Genomic DNA, 14,938 nt, shown 5'->3' with positions numbered 1-14,938 from the left:
TTTTGAGTTTGGGCATAGGGTTTTATCTTTAATTTGGTTTATGGGGTGCTTATATAACAGTATGTTCTTAAGTGGAACTTTTTAATGATTTTATGTAATGTATCTTAACCTAGCAAGGTACTCAGATCTCCTGATGAGATGCATTTGTGTCATCTAAATTTCATTCAATTAACACAGGTGATCAGTTTTGCCTTCATAAATCAAGCATTTATAATTCCTATCCAGTCAGTGAAGAGAAGTAAAATCTATTCCAACAGAGATGAGCTCATCCATCTCTATTACCTCTGCCTCCTTTACATGGCCTGAGCTCTTGTTTTAAGGTATGTAAGTTCACGTATACTTGGTTGTCAAAACAGTTTTCATAGTTATTTTAATTATTTGTACTATAACAGAGATGCTAGTATTTTGTAAAGGATTTATGATAATTTTAATTTAATTACAGTTTTACATTAATATCTTTGTAGTTTTTATAGCTCACTTGAGCATTTTCATGGTGTTTTATTTTCTTGGGAAGAAATTCTATTATAAATGTCTTCTTATCAAAATTAATAGCCCATTCTTGTTTGATGTGGATGGCAATTATATGGTGTTAAATTAATCTTAGTAATATCAAATATAATTTTTTCCCCATATCCATCTGTATAACTCCGTAATTAAAATGTCATATGATGTTTCTGGAGGATAAGGAAGAAATTGCCTGTTTCAGTCTACTGGCATTTTAAGTAAATATTTATATCAGATAGTGCATTCAATAACAAAAAGAATATCATCTTCCATACAGTGTTACGAAAAGTTTTTCTGTAACAGCTTCAGAAATAGAAATCTTCATGAAAGGGCTATGGAAAACTGTAAACTCTTCCAAGACTCTTTACTTTAATTCATTTATAAGGTGTATTTCATAAGCATGTTTATGTTTACTAGGAGATTTAAATCTGTTCCCTGCCTCCTCCTGTCTCCCTTTTTATGCTTTAGTACTCCTAAATGGGACAAATGCAAACTCAGTCCTTTTTAACAAATATTGAACATGAAACTTATTCAGTGCTTTTCTTCTTTTGACCTTTCTAAGAGTTTCATACTATGAAATTAACATATCTTGAGCATCTTTCTATTTAGAAGCACTTAAACATTTTGTGAAAGGAAAGAGATGGGGAAAGACAGCGAATGTCAACAGAAAAATATTACAGAAAAAACCCAGGCTTTGCCCAAGCTGTGCTTCATATTTCATTTCATTACATCTCACTTAACATGCTGAGAAATAAGACTCAAAAAATAAACAGAGAGTTTTGAATTGGGATATTAATTTTTTTTTCATTTGAGAAAAAAGGCTTCATATCAATATAATGATAAATAAAAGTCCCTGGAACCTCATGGAAACAGGAGGTCAAGTTCAGTTGTGGTATTACTGTATTGATTACCATTATTTCTGTTCTGTAAAAGAGAAAAGAAGTTTCCTGTAAAGAACTTTCCAGCTAATAATAATAGAAGAAGCCCTAGAAAAGTTTAGGGCTTTTCAAAATGTATCAATTAATTAATTAATAATGAAGTTTCAAAATTAGCTTACCAGAAGTTTTTCAGTTTTAGTTCCGTAGCTGCTTCTACTGCAGAAAAGACATATCTTACTGTGAAACCTAGCCTTTCAAAAGTCAAATTGCCTAATTTTCAGGTAATTTCTGATTAAATTAATTTCTGTTTCAATTCAGTGTACAATTTTTCAATGAACAAAATATCTTTAGAATGGATAACCAAACTAATGGACTCAGCAATGCTTGCACTAATATGCCAGGCAGTACTAATGATGTGAAAGTAAACAAAGTAAGAATTGTAGAATGGTTCAAATAGAAGTTAATAACCTTGGGATGAATATTATTTCTGTTATTTTCTTTTGTTTTGAATAATGTTATTTACATCTCTACAAAACAAAAGCACAATAAGCTTGTACAAGCTGGAAAAGCCAACGGAGTTTTAACAGCAGTTTTCTAAAACTATGTATGATTCCAAAACATAACAAATTAAAGCAAAGTAATGGAATGGAAAATTTGGAAGTATTTTAGTGTGTTGTTTCTGTATTTTTGTCCTAATTTTGTGATTTTTCTCATGAATCAATTATGCTTGTTTACTTTAAGCAAAAGGAAGTTACATGAAAGAGCTGCCTGCAAAACAAAATATTTCTATGTTGATTTTTAACATAAGCTTTAGTAAGAAATCAAACATAAAGTGAAGTATTACTCTTAAAAATTCTAAATGTCCAATAATGTGTGGGAATATCACAACAGAATATGAATATCCTAGACTACATATGATGTAAAGTGTATGTGCTAGACAAAAAGAGGTTTAAGATAATTTCTCCTAAATTTGGAACAGCCTGAAAGTGCATATATATGGCCCCAAAACTTGTTCCACAAGGCTTTCAAAAGGGCTTCCTGCTGCTCATGTACTCTGAGTTGGACACATGGGAAAAATACTGACAAGATATTCCTGAGGTCAAAGCAGCAACAAAAAATGGAATCTTTAGAAAATTAACAAACCTTGGCAAAAGTTTTAGAGCAGCATTTAATGTACATAAAACACTTCTCAAAGCATTAACTTAGCCCATTCAACTAAGCAATCTCTAAACCTGTCCAATTTTCAGTTACTCAAAAATTCCAAGAAGATGGAATTTCAAGACAAAGGAGAAAGAAGAGATATAGAAAACAACAGATATAGCTACCGCTCCTGGTTCCAATGGTGTTCAGCAGACATAAATTCTAAGAGAATGTAAAGTCAAGAGGTGTTTTCCTTTTGTCCAGGTTTAAATACATATTGGCCTTTCCAGACCCTTCTCTCAGGGGTGACTTCTGGTCTTTTGGGGTCTCAGGAGCTGGGTTAGGGGTTCCAGGGCAGGTGTGGAGCATTGCCACCACTGTGCCAGTAGCTGGTGGCCACTGTAGGGCTGCAACACAGGCCCAGAGAGGTGAGATGTGTGGGGTAGAGAATCACCTCAGTAGGGCAAGGCTCTGCCTCTTCCCACACACACACAAAGTGTTTTCAGCCACCAATCTTTCCAATCCCTCACGGCATATAAAGTGTCTGAACTCAAGCCTTAGTTATGTAATCAGAGAAGAGGCAAAATACAGTAAATAATTAATGGGATTTTATTACTTAGCATAATGCTTATGTGCATTAAATACAAATCAAAATTTGTATATGTAAGATTAAAATATTTAATAGAGAAATTGCCTGTGTTTGACAGCTTCCCTATCATGGCCTACAGAAATTTGTGCAAATGTAGGGTTCATAAAGTTATGATGAACTAGTATTTCAGTATTTTTGTATTTAACTCTAAAATATTGATCATCACAGCTTTTACTTTTCTCACCTGTAAGGGCAGCCATGTGGCCCTGGCATGAAAACAATACTGAAGAATTCCTAACAGATTTAAATTGTGTAACATTCTCTTAGGACTACTCCCCTTCCTCCTTTTCTCACCATTAATTTGAAAGGAGTTTGAAAGCAAAAGGGTACTACCTATTTAGGATAGTTTTCAAAATTCATGAAGAAAAGATTTGTCCATATAGCTATAAATGAGAAAAGCAGATCTCTTTAAACTTCTCTTACCGATGACAATTTTTCAGTGTAAGAATCATTTCCTTGAGCTCACCAAGCAACTAAGTTTCAGATTCTGTACTAAAAACTTAAACCTTTCACTTAACATTTTACTAAAGCATTAATAGTATATCTCAGGAAGAAGAGCCCTTACATTCAAATGTAACACAAGAACTTTAGAAATCTTATTATTCCCTGATGCTCACTATGGTGCAGGAGACTATTTGAGCTAATAGTTAATCTTCAGAGTTTTTAGGAGTTATAGTACAGCACAGGATAGAACAGTATGCATTACATTATGAATTTCTCTGGCTCTCTAGCATTTGTACTACACATTCTTTTCATATTTTGGCGTGATTTAAAGTCAGGTGATTTTCAAAAGATAAGATGCTTATTTTTAAAAATTACAAGTATTTGTGGATATATATCAGCAGTGCAACCTACACTTCAGTGATCTTCAAAAAACTGTTTCAGACAGAGATACAGAAAAGATATTCTATCTTTTTTCTTACTAGATATCTCTGAAGAAATCACTAAGAGACGTTTAAACAAATGCATTATTTCTTTCCTCCATTGGGTGTGCATGTGGGTTTTGCTTACAGTTTAGAAAGATTACATTACAGTACACCTTGCCAATTAATGGGAGTGCAGTTGTCTGAAAGAACTTGGTATTCTTGAAGTAGTATGAGTTCTTGCTTCTTATATTCAGTGCAAATGTTTTCTTAAGAAGTGTCATGACTTAAAAACTTAATTTACAATGAGTTAGAACCTGAGATATGAGATATGAGAATGAAAAAAGTTGTAAACACATTTTATTATGAATAGTCATTTTGGGGGCAAGACACAAAACATCAAAGCTATAGTGATAGTGGGACATTACCCACACTAATTTGTTAAATTATATTTCAAAAAGTCAGACTGAATTTATTTCCCCATTTCTATTGAACTTGTAGCAATTGTCTTTTGTTTTCAATGCACACTATATTTCACACTCGACCTGTTTTCTTCTGATGTGCTGTGGATTAGACATAACTGTTGTACTTCATACTGTATTCCAGATTCTTATATTAGGGTATCTGTCACAAAGTCTAGAAGCAGAGAAGGAGGGAAGGAAGGAAGGAAGGAAGGAAGGAAGGAAGGAAGGAAGGAAGGAAGGAAGGAAGGAAGGAAATTGAAGTGAGAGAAAGGTCTTTATAAGACAGTCAATGAAAAAATGTTCTTCTCCAAGCTCATATGCTTTCTCCTGATGAAAATTTCTTTTAGATGTTAATATAGAGACAATCACATCTATAATTTGAATAATTTCAGTAATTAATTTTCTGCAATGCATTTGTGTACCAGAAACTAATCTGCTAAATGATTTCATTAGCAGCATACTTAAGGTGTATGGGGTTGCAATCACTATACACCTTACATGAAATATTTTCCAAAATTTAATGATATCAACTACATTAATGTTAGTAATTGTTGCTAAAAGTAATAATAGAATCAAAGAATGGGGGAGAATCATCTCCCATGACCTGCTGTTGGTCACGCTACTTTTAATTCAGTCCAAGATATGATTTCCCTTCAGGGCTGCAAACTCACTTTGCTGAGTCACTTCCAAATTTGCATTGACCAGTGTCTCAAAGACCTTCTCCACAGGGCTGCTGTCTATCAGCAAATACTGTTGTCATTCTATACTACTTCAATACTGCCTTGAACTTAGTTCCCATTGGACATAAATGCTACAACTACATATTAGTATTTGTGTTCTTGTCCACTAGCAACTTTATTATTAGCAGTCAATTACATTAAAAAATTAAAGAACATATGCAATTATAACTAACAGAAATACCTTAATACGAATTCCCATATTTCATTTGAATAATGCAGGTCTATAATTTATACTTTTCTGCAGCTTAATATTTGGGGTTTTTTAAGGACAAAGTTATAATATGCTTTTCAGAAGTAATTAAAATTTCATTGGATAGAATAAGCTATGTAGGTGAATATAATTTTTTTTTTCTTTATGTATATCTATCTCTTTTTTTGCCCCCACCAGGCATCTTAAAACCATTTAGCAGAACTAATGCTTGCATTCTGTTCTACAAACTTAGTCAGGTAGGAAGATGAGATTACAAATTTTATTTGCAAAATCAAATGATGTCTTTATAATGTTGGGAATTTCCAGTGTCGATTGTATGGTGGATTATACTAGGAAAAGAAAATAACACCATAAATTTTGTTAAAATATTTTACAACTTTAAAGACTGATAGCCCCTTGGATACCCAAGAGTTTCATTTTTACAAAGATAGTTGTTCACAGCAATCTGATTCCCTGAGATGAAGGCCATAAACTACTCTTTCTGGGGTCTGCAGTTATTTGCCTTAATATTAGATATGGGGAGCATAACCCCTTCAAGGGCTAAAGTACACAGATTAAACAGTGATCAAATGCTCCAAGACTAACAGTGAAGAAGAAAGCTAGTTTAATTCCCATTAAAATGCATGGAGTAGAGAAGTGACCTATTCATTTTCACTTAAATCTAAAAAACATTAAAACTTTTGTCTAAGTATTATGAGTCTTTCTATGTAGCCCTTCAGGAAACAGAAGAAGTTTTGTACAAATCCTGAGATAGTAAATTAACAAGGACACAGTCTTAAGCTATGCCAGGGGAGGTATAGGCTGGACATTAGGAAGAAGTTCTTCACAAGAAAGGTGATCAGGCATTGGAGTGTGCTGCCCAGGGAGGTGGTGGAATCTGTCCCTGGAGGTGTTTAAGAAAAGATTGGATGTGGCACTCAGTGCCATGGTCTAATTGACATGGTGGTGTTAGGTCATAGGTTGGTCTCGATGATCTCAAAGGTCTTTTCCAACTTAGTTGATTCTGTAGTTCTGTGAAGAATGAGACATAATAACCTACTTAACTGGTGCAAGTTTTACAGAGCTGTGAACAAAGGAGGGCTTTTTCTAAGTAGGAATTTATGGACAATAGCTTATTTCCACTGAGGGCTTTCAACTGAAAACAATTGAAAAGGAAATCAAAAAAGAAAACAAAATCTGAAAGAAAAAAAATCAAAAAACACTACACAATAACAAAAATCAAGGCATCTATATTCTTTCCGTAACAAGCCAAAGCTACTGCGAGCTTTGAATAACTTCTATACCCATGACTAGAGAGATGCAGATTGCATAAAATGCTAACCACTAGCCAGCTGTACCTCCAGAGTGTTTTCTGACCTTAAACTTAAACCTTCTATAGTTAACCATGACCTTCTAAAAACAGATGACTGTATGAAATGAGACAAATACATCACAAATTTCAAAGCTTCTTTTTCAACCCTGAAAACAACTATAGCATGACATTTACCCTTCCAATTGACAAAAATCCGGTCTTACGATAGGTAGTCAAGACCGAAGTAACATCACTTCTTACCTGATCTGCAGAAAATCATAAAGGAATGTCTGAGCAGGGCTATCTGACCAAGGAACATAACTGCTACCAATTTTTGACAGGCCTTTTATTGCTAGATCAACTCAGCATACGTGAAAATACCATTTCCTATACTTGTTTCTTTGTCTGTGTGAGGAAATATTGTAGAACAGAGCCTATCACAACAGTTGCTGAGAGAATGCATTAGCATTCCAACAGTGTCTTCAAAACATTAAGTGTTCTAAGTACTAGAATATATATTCAAATTCAAATAAGTTTCTAAAATAAATTAATTGAGAGAAGAAAAACTTATTGAGTAGCTCCAGTTCTAACACTAAAATGAACTCTCTTCCTACTGATTGTACCTCTTGACATTTCTTCTTTAACTTGTAGTGATGAATTTTCAATACTCTGGGAATTAATGCTGAAATGCTGGTGAAGTTCAATTGGATGAAATTCAACATGAGTCCAAGAAGCTAAGCCTGCATGCATTGCAGTGTGATGTAGATTCATGGCTATGAGATGGTGAAAGACAGTACTCTAGAAAGAGTGCTCTGTCAGTATTGTGGCAAACCACCAGATGTTAAACAGTCTTCCTAAACTTTTCTTCACTGTGATGAGCCAAAGTCACAGGGGAACCCCGAAATAATGAAAGGAGTCGTCAGAGCAAACGCAGGTCCGATCAATATGATTACTTCTACGTTTCTCCCTTATTCTTTGTCAGATGGCAGGTTTTATACACTCTATATTGTTTACACTTTTAGATACATTCTCATTGGTACATGGCACAGGAAAGAATGCAAACACCTATTGTTTAATAAACTGTTTAGGGTAGCTACTATGTCCACACCAATTACTATACTTGTTAACTACTATGAAACCCTTTGACCCTTGCAACACCTTAAGTGAATGTTTCTACTGCGACACACACTTGGCACTAATTTCTATCTGTGCCACAACCTAGACAGGCCTCAGTGCCACAGCCTAGAGGCCTATCATATTGCTCAGTCTGGATGATTCAAGTACAGCTCATCTCCTACAATGAACCACAATTTTTCATTTCAGTCTTGAAAAAAAATCTCTGCATTTCTGTATGTCTATGAAAGTTTATTTGTAACACAGATATTTAAAGGAGGTGATACTCCTAGAAGACCTAAACTTAGTGCTGCAGGTTGTTCTGCTGTGGAGATTTCAGCACTCTTAGATTTACATTCTTATTCATAAGGGCAGTGCTGGTATCAGAAGAGAGCACTGGGTTCAGAAGAAGCTGAATCAGTTCTTATATGAATAGCATTGCACATGGTTATTTACATTTTTTAGTATGCAGTACAGCTATCACATTAATTTCATCTCTTAGCTAAATCTTTAATTTCATAATTATTTGGCGCTCAGCAGCTAATTAATATTTTGAGACCTAATAATGCTAAAGAACTTATAGTTTACTTTTGAGTGCTAATATTAGAGATTTAGAAATTTCCAAACAATTCAATTACCATATTAGAACCATGAATTGCTTCAAAAGACAAGGTCAAATGAAAAAAAAATGCTTTTTAACAAAACAATATACCTATTCCATGGATGCCAGTAGAAAACTTTCCTTCATTTCATTTAAAATTACTATATTTCACTTAAAAATATGTATTTTTAACTCTAAAAAACTGTTGTGAAATGAGTAGAGATAGATGGAGAGGGTAGACACTAAAGTAAAAATTTCTGTGCTGGAAAATAATATTGAGATTTATGTTATTTACTCTTGATTACCACAAAACCTTAGAATCCTGAAGTAGTTCCAAACCCATTGCAGGGGCATCTTCCACTGGACCAGTTTGCTTATTTCATGTCAAATGTGAATTCTTCCAAAGTACCCTAATAAGGAAAGGAATTGTATTTTTTTGTATTTTTTATTGTAATTTTTTTTCCTCAGCCACTGGGAAGAATATCTGGTTTTCAACAGCTCTGAGAATTTCCTATTTCTTACCTGTTGTGGGGTGATTTAATGGCTGCAAATTGAGACACCGCAAAGAAAATCCGACAACTTAACTGCACCTGTTTCCAAGACGCATTAGCGTATTTTCTCTTTTTTCCAATCTTCTAATTTGTATTTTAATATTGTAATATAAGTCCTATTGTAGTTAAATCTATGATCTAGAAACTGATTGAGATTTGGAAAATTTAAATATAAAAATGTTCTTGTAATAAATATTTTGTCCAAGTACAAGCTATTGCACCTTCAATAACATTTGGCAGGTACCTGAGGACATCATGAAACACAAAAATTCCAGACCAGCTTCTAGTATGTTCTCCAAGCAGCCTTTAAACTCAGAAGTGAGCAGAGCTGTTCTTAGAAAGGTCTGTGGCTACCAGCAAAGTTCAGCCCTGAAAGGCTGAATACAATGTTCTTTTTATGTCTTTACTATGTAAGACATAATGATGGACCATGCTTATTTGGGAGTAGTCCCTAGCCTGAGCCACACAAAAGAATTTTTGGGAGGATAATAAGATTCCCTATTTAACAGTATTCCATCCTATGTTGTTACAATACTCAAGACCATTTTCACGCACTGTTTCATTTACTGATACAGAAACACCTATACCTCCATTTATTACGTCAACTGCATCGTTATTTCAACAATAAGGTGCCTGACAAAAGGAACATTCCTTGTACAAGACAGAATTATTGCCCTGTCATATTCTTCATGAAAAGATACTAGGCAAGTTGACAGCATTAGAAACAGAAAATGCCATGATTCCAAGGGGACCAAAAAATAAATGAGACCATGGGATGGGAGCCACAATACTGCTACCTCTTCCAAGCATTCATCTTTCCCAGATAGCCATCATTCCTTGTGTACGTAGCAGTTTTTTCATTGCCAGGCATGATATTGGCCAGCCCAACCTATGTCTACACAAGGTAAAAATTATTTGGGTTGGGTGGGTTATTCTTAGGAGGGGTGCTTACTTTAAGGGTCGAGAAATTTGGTACTGATCTCCTTGTCCTTTCTTTCTGTGGTGACCTGGGCACATAACAGGCTCTATCTCTGCTGTGAGCTGACCCACCCACACATCGGCTCTTTGCACAGTCTTTCTCTCATGTAACGCATACTTGGTCAGGAGAAATCTATCACCCAGCGACGTTTTCTTATGAGGATGCTTAATGGGGAAACAAGGCACAAGGGAAATATAGAAAACTTCACCTGTCAAGGAAAAGAAGAGAAAGGCTTGGTATGGATTACATGATTAAAAACTTCCAACCACTCCTCTCATGATTTAACCCTAGTTGGCAACAAAGGATGCACAACCACTCACTCACTCCCACCCCAGTGGGATGCGGGAGAGGATCATAAATGTGTGGATTGAGATAAAGACAGTTTTTTAAGTAAAGCAAAGGCCACACAGAAGCAGATAAAAACAAGGAATTCAAAACTTCCCACGGGCAGGCAGGTGTTGAGCCATCTCCAGGAAAGCAGGACTTCATCACCCTTAACAGTGACTTGGGATGACAACTGTCATCACTCCAAACATTGCCCCTTTCTTCTATTTCACCACCTTTATTTGCAGAGCATGATGCCATAGAGTATGGAATACCCCTGGAGTACACTGGGGTCATCTTTTCTATCTGTGTGCCCTCCCAGCTCCTTGGGAACCCCAGCCTTCTTGCTGATGAAGTACGAAAGCAGGAAAAACCTTGACGCCATGTCAAGCACTGCTCAACAATTACAAAAATGCCTCATTATCAACATTGTTTTCATCACAAATATAAACCATAACCCCATATCAGTTGCTATGAAGAAAACTAACTCCATCCCAGACAAAATCATATTTCTAATCATACAATCATATGGGTTGGAAAAGATTTTTAATTCATCTATTGCAATCATTAACCTCATACTGCAAAGTACATTAGTAAATAATCAAGTCATAGACTGGGTTTTCTCAAGCCTTGCTTCTAGCTTTCCCATGAAAGATTTAGGGGAAGAATACTTAAAACATTGGTAGTTAGAAGTACTCACACTCCTGCACAAATAATCTGGAAAGAACTCACCATGTTGTTTCTAAAGTCTACACCTGACATTTTCAAGACCTTACATAATGTGGAGGGATAGCATTTTTAATCAAACAGAGGCTCTCTAATTTTATTGGTTTTACATGGCAAGGGTTTTGCAGCATGGGGGCCTACTAGGGTGGTATCTGTGAGAAGAAGCCAGAAGCTTCCCCAAAGTCTGATAGAGCCAATGCCTTTCAGCTCTGAGATGGACCCACAGTTGGCCAAGGCTGAGCCCATCAGTGATGGTGGGAGTGACTCTGGGGTAGTAAAAAAGGGGGGAAAAATATGCAAGATTACAGTAAGAGGCAGGAATGAGAATATGTAGAAGAAACAGCCCTGCAGACACTGAGGTGAGCAAAGAAGGAGGGGGAGGAGGTGCTCTGTCGGAGCAGAGATTCCTCTGCAGACTGTGGTGCAGACCATGGTGAGGTAGAAGGTTCCCCTGCAGCCCATAAAGGTCCATGGAGGAGCAGAGATCCACCTGCAGCCCATGGAGGAGACCCCATGCCAGAGCAGGTGAATGCCTTAAGGATGTGACCTAGTGAGAAGCCCATGCTGGAGCAGGATCCTGGCAGGACCCATGGGAAGAAGAAATCACATTGGAGCAGATTTGCTGTCAGGATTTGTGACTCCATGGGGGGCCCATGCTGGAGAAGTCTCTTTTCTTCCCCCCTCCCTTTTTTTTTTTTTTTTTTTTTTTTTTTTTTTTTTTTTTTTTTTTTTTTTTTTTTTAATGCAGAAGGGAGAAATAACTTTACAGTAATTTTATTAGAGAAAGGTAAATATTGTCTTCAAAATAATATTGCCTAATAAAGTGTGTGCAATCCTCAGGCTGAGAATTGAGATACAATAAAAAGAGAGTAGAGACTTTACATAAAATTATCACTGAGAACTGCAAACAAAATAAAACATACAAGAAAGGAATAATTGTTCTAGTGAGCTGTCTTTCTTTCAGAGTCATAGCAATTCTAAAAATAGAATTCATAGTGCACCAATATTAATAAACCTAAGATGTATGCTAAAATTTCATGTTTCTTAATTGTACCATAAGGAAATTGAATCAAACTGTTGGACAGCCTGGTGAGAGGGCTTATGCTTTGACAATTCAAAATCATCTTTCACTAGACATATGTAAGGCCCCAACAGAAACAGTAAAAGTCACCTGACAAAGCCCCTTTCCAGAGCACCCAGTTTGGGATCCTCAGCCGTTCCTACCATAGACCCTGGAGGTGCCTAGAGGCTCTCTGGAGACAGCTCTTATCCATTCTGTTAGTACTGCTATTCAGGGCTCATGGTGTTCCAGTGATTATATGGTATCCATGGTGAAAGAATTCTTTACAGTTTTACACCTCCCTTTTTCTTTAAATTGGTCTCTGAAGATTTTACCTGATACTGAACTTATGAAAGCCCAAGAAAAACTCCTAAAGGATGTTAGCAGGTTTATGAGTTTTACTGAGCTAATTAATTAGATTCTCTAGACCTTTCTTACAGTTGATTATCATAATCTGTAATACATAATAGAAAAATGTGTTTTATTCTCAGACACCACTGAATAATTTTCTACTGCAATGTCTTAGTCAGTTCAACTCCAATGTCTAGAACTGAATATATTTCAGATTGTTTCTGAAAATCTTTGGTAAAACAGTTGAATCATGGTATTAGAATAAAAATAGTTTTCAGGAATGACTTTGCAAGAGAATAATGACATAAATACTCATCATTAAAATTTGAAATCAGAAATATAGAGATTTGCATGGATTAGAAAAAAAAAATAGATCAAATATGTGCAGGACCTGTAAGATATTACTGATCTGGCTCTTTATCTAACATATACTGGTGAAAAAGACAGGATTAATTAAAAGCACATTCCCTAATGACAAGTTGGGCAAAGTAGGTGGGAAAAAACCCCAAAGAGCTGTTTAACTCTTTTGAAACCAATGGTTTTCCAAAGGTATGTTAATACAAGGACAGAATTTTGGCTTTAGCTAAAAAAACATTAAGGAGGGTGCCGGTTTATTCAGTTCACTGAAGTAAAAGGTTGATAATGTTAACTTGAGGTCAGGCAAACCTGTAACAAACTGCTGTGCTACTGAGTTACATGTGCCTCTGATGGTTAAGATAATTTATTTTGAATCAGCTTGGCCATGGGTTTATGCCCTTTAAGCAGCCTGTAAAAGATAAATGGATAGCAAAGGAAGTAAAACAGTTTGCATTTTGCACGAAATTACATGTTGCTATTCAGAGCAACAGAGCAATATTCTGGATAAGGAGAATCTTGATATAAAGCGTGGATATCTACCCTGAAAGAGCAGAGCAGCAAAAAGCAAAAAAGGTATTAAAAATAATCCATACAAGGCAAACTGAAGGAGTGCAGGAAGTCCCACAGTGTAAGGACTTGCTTTTGAGCACTTTTGTCCTGTTTTAAATGGGCTTCTGGATTCATAAGAGGCAATATTTGTCAACTTAATATTTTCCTTTGAAAACCCACAGAGAAAGACGGAGGACTGTGCTTTTTTAGTAGGGTGATTTTGTTTGTTGTTTGTTGATGTAATGCAGAAGAAGGTAAAGGAAAGCAATGGGACATATAAAATTATCTCATTGGATCCCAAGCAGACACCCCAAAATATTCAGAATTGACGCTAGAATATAAATAAAAAACATATATGAAAAGAATTTTAGAAACAAATTTAGGCCACCATATAAAAATTGTTTGTATGGGCAAGCTATAAGTTTGGTTTGTATTGTAGCATATTCTAGGCAAGAAAATTCCAGGACTGAAAAAACTTAAGTCAGCGTACTCAACAAAAATCCTAGACAAGATTTTCATGTATGTTAAGCTCAGTACAAAAGATCCTGTTACTGAAAATATCCTGTTTTTCTGAACATCCATGTACAAATCTCAGTTGACTCCTCTAAAGTGTTTTTATAGTCAGTGAAAGGGTAGAGAAGATTTGCCTCAACCTAAAATATGTGTCTAAAACTGAAAAAGTAAACTATCATCTTTAACAGTTATTCCAACTACTTTCATCCTAGTCAATCAAATTCTGAATTTAATACTCAGATGAATCCTATTAGAGAATGCTTGCATGATACTGATGTGAAAAAGGTATCTACAGAAGCACTATTACCAGTAAGCAAAAAAATGAAGATAGAATTGCATTATGAGGCATAAATAGCTGAAATTGAAAAGATGGAAGAACCTTCAAACTAAATTAGCTTCAGCATTACAGAAGAAGATAATTAATTTGGATATGCAGATGACTAAATAGAAAGCACAAAATACAGTCATGACGGAAAAACACTTCAATCTTCTCAAGGAAGATGCATCACCTATATATATCCTCAGCAACTTTATTCAATTTATTAGATTCTCTCTCTGACTACAAACAGATTAGATATATCAAAACAATCAACAAGTTAACCACTTGAAGTGCAGTATGGAAGAATAATGCATCAAGAGTCTTTCTAGAGGACAAATCACTCTAGTAAATCCTTTCCCTAATAATTGTTTTAGAAGGAAGATGTACTATATACCAAAAGACCAGATTGGCACTGAAGACTTTCCAGTGTCAGTGCACTTTTTTTTTTTTTCCAAATATGTAGCTGTTCCACAGAGAGACACAACAGATACTTATGGAAAAGACATAGAAAAATTTAGAATACAGCCTGAAATCAGATCTCAACAAAGTGCCAGTTGGGTTTGAAAGAATGGATTCCTTTAGTCATTTCTTTGAAAAAGGAGGCATCAAATTGATCTAAACAAAATTAGAGTACTAAAGGGCTTTCTAGCACAAATCTCCAAGGGAGAACTGGGCACTACATAGTGTAAAACCCTTGGTAGGGATTGTGACATTCATGTAGTTCAAAGTTACCCTCTAAAGAAAGGTCTCCTGGA

General features: G+C 35.5%; 1 long non-coding RNA gene across 1 annotated transcript; it reads left to right on the top strand.

Moving 5' to 3' along the window:
* The first annotated feature begins 237 nt into the window (after positions 1-237).
* LOC136287779 (uncharacterized) lies at positions 238-9,205 on the top strand. The gene is made up of 3 exons (XR_010720322.1): positions 238-320; positions 7,392-7,674; positions 8,923-9,205. It is a non-coding gene; the product is annotated as an uncharacterized lncRNA (long non-coding RNA).
* Positions 9,206-14,938: the final 5,733 nt, after the last annotated feature.

Source organism: Chamaea fasciata, unplaced genomic scaffold (genome assembly GCF_029207755.1).
Source record: "Chamaea fasciata isolate MVZ Bird 193981 ecotype frontalis unplaced genomic scaffold, bChaFas1.0.hap1 SCAF_3, whole genome shotgun sequence".
Lineage (NCBI taxonomy): Eukaryota > Metazoa > Chordata > Aves > Passeriformes > Sylviidae > Chamaea > Chamaea fasciata.
Note: the sequence above shows the minus strand (reverse complement) of the source record. Positions and strands in the feature narration are given on the sequence as shown.